Raw genomic sequence first — 11,314 nt, 5'->3', positions numbered from 1 at the left:
TACACTACTTCTGTGAAGACACGTTTCACTTTCGTGTTCTATACCGATTCCTATATAAGAGGGATCAACCACATGTTTTTTTTTTTTTGAAAAGTTCCAAACTCGTTTCTTGAGTCGGCTTTCTCTCTGCCATGCTTCTGCCAAATATATGCACGCTTTGAACCACATCCCCACGCGGCGTGCAAGACAGCAGCAGCAGCAGTAGAAAAGTCTAAGGAAGACCCAAGAACAGCTTCACTTTAAAAATAGGGTGAACCCATCTCACGATATCTGTCAACGCTAATGCGATTCGCACTGGATCAGTACAGCTACACACCATATAGCCACCGTTGAAACAATTTATATATGAGGTGTGTACTACAGTGGGATTCCTCTCTCGCGCTTCCCATATAACACTCGGCGCGATAAGTCGGACCACCGTGAATGCTGCACGTGCCCACCGAAATGAATGACCAGTGCGTGGCTAACGCTGAGAAACGCGTCACGTACCAACCGGGCTCCTCTCTCGCGCTTCTTTCTGGACTCGCCGTGCCATTCGTAGCGCTGACGGGATGATTGCGTGTGGCCTCTGAGACCGGCAGCGGGGCGCGCCGATGCCTGCGAACGCCGAGGATCTTTCCCTTGCGTGTGCACACCCTGTAGCACATACTCAGTTATCGAAACTGGCGAGAGGTTCGTTGAAGAGTAGCACATACTCGGTGCGTTTGTGGTGCAGCCTGCTAAAACACCAGGTTGCTTTCTTTTCGAAAACTTTGTGACGTGGGTTCGATTCCGCGCAGCATCGGATAAATATAGGGGATATTTTATTGAGCATTAGCATTCTTAACATACTTTATGCACTTTCCGGCGACTATGTATCTGTGTTTGAATGCTTGCATCATTCTATGCTTGAATCTTTCTACATTTATGTCTACGCTTCAATGTATGTATCTAACCATCTTCCCACCTACCTGGGTCAATCGACAGTCCATGATCGAATGTGCAGCCTACTAAGAAACACTGAGCAACTTAAGCATCACAATATATTGAGAGCGCTTGTTGAATAGAGTGGAAAATGCATAAGTTCACCACGCATGGTACCCTAGCAGGGTAATCTTTCAGAGGCTTGTGCATAATAAGCCTATGTATAATAGTAATAGTCGACCTGCAGGATGTGCGAATTGACAGTCGCCTAAAGACAGTAGGTTGGATGTTGATAATGGTAACAGTTGACATGAGTTTAGACTCACGTACAAAATGGTTACCTGACGATTCGTTTGGTTAGTCATTAAAAAATGCACATGCATCCAGGACATTTCCTTAGACTTCGGCATAACTTTATACGGAGAAGGTGGTTAGCTTTCTGAAACACTTCGCTTTAGAAAGCACTAACACCAGTTGTAATTCTTTGTACGCTCGCAGAAGCTGTGTTGTGAGTTCTGAATGTGCAATGCTACATTCCAGCAGTGAACTACCTTCAGTTTGTGACTAATTAGCACGAATTTAGCTATTGACCCTTTTCTCGGCCATCCCGTGGGCGCTGCCATGTTTCATCGCGTAGTGACGCGTCCATTGCTTGCCTCAACTGCCTCCGTTGCCTCCGTGTTTACAATTGATGCGTATGACGCAGGTGCGGCTTAGCAAACTTTTGTTTCAGGAGATATCATAGACGGTTACTGGGTGGTCGACACGAAGCTTTTTGGCCGTAGTTTCAGAAAACATGCAAAAGCGCTTTCGGAGCTGATTAAGCTTTGTTAAAACGGCGGGAGCAGCGTATATGGTGATTGCTCTGAAAGCGGGGCTAAATATGTATTTGACGCTATCCAAACTTTCCGCTCGTGAATTTAATCAGTATAATGGTGTTTTGGTCTTCATTCTTTATTTGGCTAATATTTTGAAGCACCGGCTTGTCACGTTTCTTACTCAGTAATTGCTAATAACCAACCGTTACTAATACTAATAATAACTAATTATTTACTAAGCCTAATAACTACTGATTACTAAACTAATAATAAACAATAAACAAGTAACTAATCGCTCGTGGGTGTGCTCAGTTCCGTTGAATTTGCTCTTTCTGCGCATAAGGCTTGAAACGTAGCTGTTCTGCACATTGTAATACCTTATAGCAAATGCGTATTATCGCTAGTAACTCGCTTACTCTTGTGGACCGTCACGAAACATTCAACTTCCACCATTCGTGCGCTATCAGTGTAGTACTGCCACTTACTGTGCGTATATAGTGCGCATATATTAAAGTGTGCGGGAAATCACTTATTCTTGACACGTTGGCGAAACAGTGGGTCTAAGTTTCCGTGCTGGTTGGGGTAGATTTGCGTAGATACTGAGCGCGAAACCTACTCTGACAGCAAGTGTCGCTACTCCCGTTATCATTAGAGAGTTATAGCTCATCGGGTTTCCGGGCCAGCGCGCCCAGCGGGCGAGCGGAGACGCCACTGCACATGCGCAGTACGTTGGCACGGCCAGCGTGTTTACGGAGCGGGCCCTTCGCTCCGTTGGTTTCCTCTCCCCAGTGGAGTGCGCGCAGCGGACCAACGTTTTTGTGAAACAAACATGGCAACCACCCGCGCGAACAGCCCCATGCCGTCGGCGTCGTATTCAAACGCGGCGCTGGCTTGCCTGCAGGCGAAAAAGCCTCTGATATGTTTCACCACTGTAGATAACCTCTGTATAGTGCGAGAGGTTTCAGCAACGAGGCCGTTTGGCGACAATCTGAAGTGGATGACAGCGATCGGGACCCCGAAGCGAGCGCTTGGCCGCGAGCTGACGCTAACTCCAACCTTGTTCGACAGGTGGCGCAGCAAAGCGCTCAGTTCTAGGGAGCCTACATGCAACTAAAACGGCGTTGCATGTAGGCACCCTACTCAGTTCAACCGAGCGAGGGATCGCTGAGCTAAAACCCTTCCTTTCGTGCGGCACTTCGCTGCCCTCTCCGCTCACCCGCTCGTTCCGCTGACCTGTAAACCCGCTAAGCTATAACTCTCTATTGTTTAACGAGTAGTATTCACTCTTGCCGACGTACCGGGGATGAGCCCTTTCTTTCAAGGTTAGCAATACAACGCTGGCGGATGAGAAACTTGTGTATCCTCGAGGAAAGCAAAGCGGCAGACAGCCAAGCGTTAACAAACAGGCGGAAATTATAAACGCGTCAGGTAAGCAACAGGCTCGCTACGCGAACATGCTTAGGTCATCTCCAAGTGCCGTAAACATGTACGGACAGTTGCAGCAGCGGTCCGCGAACTTGGCCACACATATTCATTACATTCCTTATTATGCCAATCACTATTTTTGAATCCAAGAGCTGCACACGTATTGAATCCACATGATTAAAACCAGCATGAATGGAGCACAGTGCGTTAGCGAAAACTCGATTGAATTTCCCGCAGCTGATCGCGCAGAAGCAAGGCCGAAGCGGTAATTGTTTCGCATGCGTGCGCGGTCGCTGAGACGTATGGCGCGCCGCCGTAAGCGCCATCTCGTTTCTATAGAACCAACTGCCCCACGAGAAGGGTCAATAATTAACCTAGACATATAATATACTGTCCGAAAGTGACAGCAGAAAAAATAATACACATGATAAATAACATTGATAATATGTGCCTTTTTTAGCTATAACAAATCATTGCCGCCTGCAGTGATAGCGCAAATCTGTCTCTTCAGGGGGAATAGGGGAAGTGGCTGATCGAATTGTCCCAGTCAACTGCTGTGTCTAGATGGCTATTTCTTTACTTCAGGACACAAATTTCCAAAGCAAAATACTACCGAGCAGAAGTGAGGTGATGTCTGCCTGTCGGAAATCGTAAAGCCAGCGTCACTTTCAAAATATTCGTTCAGAGGAATTACTAAAACAACTGGCGTTCGAGCTAATGTCGTCCCGAATTTCTTTCGCGTTTCCTTATGAGTGTTAATTTTAACGTTAATGTCTCGAAAGCAGTGCTAGAATTACAACATTCTGCAAATGAAACACCAATTCACTAGTGGGCCGCTTCCATCTCCCAGTGAACATGTGTCTTCAAGCGAATAAATAAACGAATAAACAGTGAAAATTTTTATTTAGCTATTCCGGACACTGTAATTCATTGTGTAGAGAATTTCTGTCTGTTCCTTAATTTACTTGAATAAGAGCAGCTTCCTGTCACGGGTAATAAAAAAATATGACCGAACTAAAACAATGTTATGATACTTCGTTCTAATACTTCTATGCAATTTCACTATCGCATAAAATATGAACGTGCACTGATATTATAGATAGTAAAACACACAAGCTAGACCATGCAGACCTCAACTTTCATTTATTGATGCTCTGACTGCCGGAATCGTGCATCAGTTGCAGCGTCTTACAAGCGATCGCATTGATGATTTTTAGTCAAAATCACGTACTAGACGGGGTGGATGAATGGATGCAAAACTTTAATGAAAGTCCTGGGGTATGCGACTCAGCGGGCGGCGGGTCGCTCCCACGTTGGGACAGTCAGGCCATGCCCGACCGCCGCATCGTGGGCCCTCTGGACAGCCCATAGTGGCGCCCCGGCATCGGGGATAGCGGAGAGCCACGTGTCCTCATCGATTTGTTCCGTGCCTCGCAACGAGGGGCAACGCCAGAGCATATGGTCTAGGCTAGCGAAGTCATTGCAGTGCCTGCAACAACTACTGGCATAAGTGTCGGGATAAAGCTTGTGGAATAAAGCCGGGCGGGGATACGAGCGTGTTTGCAATAATCTGAGGATCAATGCCTGCGCTCTATATTTAACTTCTTGTGAGGAAAGGGAAAGTCTCTCCTGTCGAGATAAAAGTGCTGCGTAATTTAGTTGTATGTGGTCGGTCGATCTCTGTTCTCGACCACTGCGGGCCAATAGTCGCGGAAAGCGAGACCTCGCGCTTTGGAGTGGGCCAGCTCGTTGAGGTTTGTGGGGCCTCCCATGGTGGATCCCATGTGAGCGGGGAACCACGTGAGAGTGTGGGTGGCGATGTTTTTGCCGTCGCGGATGCGACAGACTTCCTTCCACACGGCGCCAACGTTGAAGGCGCGGATGGCTGCCCTGGAGTCGCTGAAGATATTGGCATGTTTGTCGTCCAGGAGGGCCAAGGCAATGACCACTTGCTCATCCGCACGCGACGACGTGCTTCGTACCAAAGCGGCGTTAACGGTCGAACCCCTATGGTTGATTTACGCTACTGTGAAATTATTGATGTTGCCATACTCGGCCGCGTCAACGAAGCAGCTGCGGCCAGGGAGTTCTGTCGCCCGGCGTATAGGAGCGTCACCGCCCTGGCCTTCCTTCTTTCCACGTTGCGCTGGGGATGCATATTGCGCGGGGGGGGGGATATGATGATGTAGTCTTTCTGCTCTTTTGGTAGGCCCTGGTAGGCGTCTTCGACCGCGGCCGGGGGGGACGCCCATCTCTGTTATGAGTCGTCTGCCCGCCCTGGAGCCGGAAAGTCCAAGAATTTGTGCCCTTTCTGGTGCTTCTGCAATTTCTTTCAGGGTATTATGAATACTCCACTGCTGGAGTCCGTCGGTGCGTGTGTAGTTTGGTAGTTCGATCGCGCTCTTGATTCCCTCCTTATCATGGCATTTAGCTTGTACGTGAAATGGCATAATAAGAAATCGTGAACTAGCCTTATCAGATTTTCTTCGCTCAGGCCTCTCCTTCTGTTAGCTACCGCCTTGATCAGACCGATGACGCTATTCGTCATCTTTGCGAGTTTGTGAATGGTGGTGCTATTTGTGCCCACCCCTTCGAGTGTCATTCCCAAGATTCGAATGAACCTAACTTTGGGAATCGGATCTCCGCACTTGGTGGAGAGATTAATGTCGATTTCGGTGGGGGGTTTCCTATTCTGTGGCTTGAGGCCCTTTATACTTGGGCTGTAGAGAAGGAGCACCAATTTCTTTTTTTTTTACTAGACAGGCTGCAGAATATAATAAGTTGCTATTGGACTAACATGGACACGTGATAACTTGAAATGAACAACCTTGCCCTTAATGTGCACATAAACTCGTCGATGTGGTCACATTTATCGAATGAGTAATGCATAATATTTCTTTTTTCGTTTTTATATTTTACCTCACAAGTCATACAGGGATGGGCATATCAACAGTGTTTGAAGATATCATTAGGTTGATAAACAAGTGGTAAAAACAAACGGACACACTTTGACTAACAGCACGTTTGAAGTCATTGAAAGACGTGCTGGGGCGGCAATTTCAACCATCTAATTTGGTATTATAGCTGCAGATTGAGTGTTTATGGTTCTGAGACTTACAGCTAAATAATGTTAGTTATTTATGACTGGTTTTACAGATGTCGCGCTTTGAGCTATGTTTTGTCCTCAAGACTTATTCATAATTGAAGCACTTAATAGTGGGGAAATAAAGCAAACAGAAATTTTACAATAAGGTGCGCTATAATCGGTTACCACCTAAGAAAGGTATGCAAATACGCGGATGTCCTACTCAGTTTTTTTGTGAATGCCAGCCATTTGCATTCGCTCCGATTCCTCACGCCACAGATAATGCAATCATTCAATATTTGAGCATCTGATAAGTAGGCGTTTTATTGCGGGGTCAAATAGGCGGCTGCAGTGTATAGTCTGATTTTGCGGGCTGAACACATTTTCAATTTTTAGGTGGCCATCGATAATAGTTCGTTTTCTATGCTACTCTTAAAAAAATTAAAAACACTCACCTGTCCAAGTTTCGAGTGTGTACCTAACCGCCGCACAGGTGTTATTATCATTTTTGTAGAGCAACTGCTGAGTTTGATTCCGAACTGGGTGTGAAAGCAACAAGGCTACAATTAGACGCAAGTAAAAAAGTCATTATTCATCTTTCATACCTGTGTCTACAGAAATTTGCGGTAAACGCACGTTAGCTAGTTATCGCTAGTTTGTCGGATGCCTTAACATCTCATGTAGCGGGGCTTCAGACGGGCTACATGACATTTTCATGAGATCATGAGACCAGCAAATTCTAGATAAAGGACGTTTTGCATGATGTCTTGTAGTCATTTTAAAACATACGTTTTGGTAATCATTTTCTAAGTGTTTAAAAATCGATATTAGGCGTTTAGGAAGATCTCTTGTATGCATTTTTAAAACGTCTTTATTGTGTTGAACCACCTCTGCAGAGAAAGATACAATCTCTAGGAACTTGCATTTAGTTAAAAAAAAACTAAATTATGCTGAATGATGGCTGTTTTTGAGCTTAAAATGACATATTCAAGATATTTCAAGAGCAATAAAAATTGTCAGCACAGCGACTCGTTAGAACTGCTTAAAAATTATGCAATTACGAGTAACGTTATATTCAGAGTGAAAAACACCACTTCATGATTGGACGAGGGTGTATCTTCGCAGACGACAGTAACATCATCAAAACGGGTCAATTCAGTGTTAACAAGTGTGTCTGAGAGAAAAAAAAACTTGCCCAAAGTTTACGGCACCTTAATTATGCTCCAGCAGCAATGATTAAGTTACCTGATCGTAAATCAAATGGACTCCCTGCACTATATATTGTCCAAAACAAAATTCTTCTTAGCTTCTGGGATCTATCGAGAACCGGCATGCACTTCATGTGTACCGCAGTATGGGAAGGACCATACTATCATTTACTTACCTTGATAATAGTGAATATTGTTTGCATGTAAAATAATGAAAATAGGTGGGCGCACGATATGTTAAGTCTTTAGGATATTTGGTCGACACGCAATTGTGTAGAAGCACCCAGAACCCATTGCCTATATTTCATACTATAATTATCAATGAATTGGGAGTTTCCTGGCACCTTCAAATGAACAGAACAGGGAGAATATCTTTACAACTTGCATTCTTGAACAAAGGCATGACCATTTATCGGTACCAGGGCCCATATCCCAATTCTTACAACCCACGACAGCCTGAATCAGATCTTAAGATCGCCAAATAAGTGGTAACATAGATGCTAGGAGAAATAAGCGAGAAGCATATTTAAGAGCAAACATTAACTGCATAAGTGAACAAATATTTAATGTAATTATTGCGATAGCAATTATATGGACCCTCCAAGCGAATTTCTGCCGTTAGCCTCACGGTCGCCGTGAGGTTCCGTATAAAGTCTAGTGGCGATGAAATCGTCGCTGCGCGCCGTATGCTGTTTGTAGGATTGAAAGCGCGCGTTCCTCGCGCGCTTTCACGGGGAGCGAACGATCCAGTGAAGCACATTAAGAGAAACAATTTTACTTACTGTCGTATGGGTGTGGTATATAAAGTTCCCTTTAGCTGCGGCCATTTCTACGCAGGGCAGACAGGTTGGTGTATGAATCGGAGACTAACGGAACAAAAAAGGCCGTTAATCGGTGCATCACCTTCCAATCTTTCTTTACATTGCCAAGATTGCCACCCGAGTTGGTCCACAATACTGTACAGGCGTAGGAATGGAGATACGCGTATAATGGTCGAGGCTTGGACTATCAACAATGGTGGAAGTGCGTGCGTGAGTCAGCCTTCGATTAGTTTACATAAAAAAAATTATGGGGTTTTACGTGCCAAAACCAGTTCTGATTATGAGGCACGCCGTAGTGGGGGACTCCGGAAATTTGGACCACCTGGGGTTCTTTATCGATTAGTTTACATAAGGTAAAGATCAAATGCCTCAACAGTTATCTCTCACGTAGACCAGCACGTGTACCTGATTGACACGTGGTGCTACCTTTAACGAGCATGCGCAGATGAGTTTTGTGTCTTCTTTCTTACTTCGCCTCAGTGCTTCCTTCAGTTGATAGTCGGCGTTTGTGTTGTCCACTTCTCTTGTGTTGCGTCCGTGTCTTTTTTGCTTTATAAATCTTTGCCAACCAGCTCAGCTTTCTGTCGCTCTAAGCTCCTTGAGAACAGTAGCACGACGTTGCTTGGGGAGAACAAGCAGAAGCGCTGGGCCGTCGGGAGTTGTACTACGACAGTAAAGAATGTAGTCGTGAAGCTCAAATATACGCCGTGATGGGTCTGGGTGACGAGAACGGAGGCGGCCGATTATAGATCATAACATGTCGTCACTTTTCTATTCAGCACGTATGTTGTCCAGATCTGCAATGAGGATGACGCGCTAGAGTTTTGAAAGTGGCGCATCCAACGAAATTGGCAGAGTAGGTTAAGATGGACGGTGTCCCTTGAGTTACAGAGGTAGCGCACGCTTTGTGCGTTGTATTGAATTATGTGAGTAGTTTTCAGGCCCAAAAAAGTGCTTGAAACGTACGCACGACCTTTTGAGCTATCGCCTGCATCATCGGACTTGAAGAACGAGCGCTCTTTGTTTTCACAAACCGTGTCGAAAGCAGGGGGACCTGATGATTACGCTGAGCAGCGCGTGGTCGCGAAGCGAGGTAACCGATGTTATTGTTCCTTGGTAAATTGTCATGAACATGAGGGTCATGATCTTGATGTATGGTTCTATCGGTTCCCCAAAAAGCCGTATGAATCAGAGTGACGGGAGCGCTGGATACGTGCTGTTCGGCGGGTGAAGCACACCACGAAAACGCGGTGTGCTACGTATACATGTAGGCTATTTACAACCTATACATGTAGGGTAAGCAGCGCGGCTCGTTCACCTCAGATTAATCAGTTTAACCAGGCAAGGTTAACAAAGGGATCCGTCAAGGCGAGCCAATAACTCGGGGCCAATTGCGAAACCCCGGCTGTCAGCGTGCGAATTTGCGAACTGCTACGGCGCACATACACAATTTTAATAATTTTTTGGACACAAACGTTCAAAATTACACGTAACGGCCGTGCATGGCTCCAAAAGTGCTTGCGTGATTGACTGTGCTGCACAAACGGCATAGACCCACTGCGGCCCGAATTCGGGCTGCCGATGGCCGCGGCCAGTACTCGTCGGTAGGCCTTTCATGATTCTGTTTCGTCATTTATTGTAGATCATTTGTCAAGGTGTTTATTGACAAGATTGAGAGGTCGAACTCGGTGCGGCAGTCAGAACCCTGCGAGCAGTCAGGACAAGCCCCGTGCGTAAAAGCGCTGGTGATGCGCCTGACCGACCGGCACTTCTTCGTCGTAGTTCATACACCGGAGATGCACCTGACTAACCGGCACTTCTTCTTCCTTACATTTGTCCCCCGGAGAAAAAGACGCCATCCTGGCGATCTAAGCATACGGTAACATAGAGGGATCGTAGAAGGGCTTGAGCCGATCTACGTGAACCGTTTCGCGACCGCGACGGCGCTGATCAGAGGACGGTGACACAGGCTCGACGACATAATTCACGGCAGTTGAGCAGTTGAGTCAAAGGGGCGATGATCATGGCGAAGTTCTTCACAAAGCGGCGAAAATAGGAGCAGAGGCCGACGAAACTGCGTAGTGTCTTCAGATTAGTGGGCTTGGGGAACTCGGCAACTGCACGGAGTTTTGCAGGATCCGGAAGCACGCCTTCTTTGGATACCACGTGGCCTAAGATGGTAAGCTTACGAGCAGCAAAGAAGCATTTTTTCATGTTAAGTTGCAGGCGAGCCTTAGTCAGAGAGCTTAATACCTCTCTTAGTCGTTGGAGGTGAGTCGAGAAATCAGGTGAGAAGACAACGACATCATCTAGGTAGCACAAACACGTGTGCCACTTGAGACCGCGCAAGATACTGTCCATCATACGCTCGAACGTAGCGGGCGCATTACATAGGCCGAATGGCATGACATTAAATTCGTATAATCCGTCCGGTGTAACGAAGGCGGTTTTGGAGCGGTCAGACTCTGCCATGGGGACTTGCCAATATCCAGACCGCAAGTCCAAAGAGGAAAAGAACTCGGCACCTTGCAAACAGTCAAGAGCATCGTCTATGTGCGGTAGGGGATATACGTCTTTGCGCGTAATTTTGTTAAGACGTCTGTAATCAACGCAGAATCGAATAGAACCATCTTTCTTTTTTACGAGGACAATAGGTGATGCCCACGGGCTATGGGACGGCTGAATCACACCACGCCGAAGCATATCGCTCACTTGTTCGTCGATGACGCGGCGTTCAGAAGCTGAGACACGGTAAGGACGCTGCCGGAGTGGGGCGTGCGAACCGGTGTCGATGCTGTGCGACACTGTGGTGGTGCGGCCGAGAGAAGGTTGATGGCAGTCGAAGGAGGCGGCAAATTCGCGTAGCAGGCTGACAAGTTGCGCGCGTTGTGTGGTTGTCAAATCACCGGAGATTGACGGTTCGAAGCACTCCAACGGCGGTCGAGTCGCATTGTCGAGCGCGGCGAGGGATGTCAAATGCGCGGTGTCGGGAGCATCGAAGAGCATCGAAGAATCCACAATTTCAGCATAACCGAGGCACTCTCCGTGATGCAA

This window comes from Dermacentor silvarum, chromosome 7, assembly GCF_013339745.2.
Source record: "Dermacentor silvarum isolate Dsil-2018 chromosome 7, BIME_Dsil_1.4, whole genome shotgun sequence".
Lineage (NCBI taxonomy): Eukaryota > Metazoa > Arthropoda > Arachnida > Ixodida > Ixodidae > Dermacentor > Dermacentor silvarum.
The sequence above is the reverse complement of the archived record's forward strand: the minus strand, read 5'-3'. Positions refer to the sequence as shown.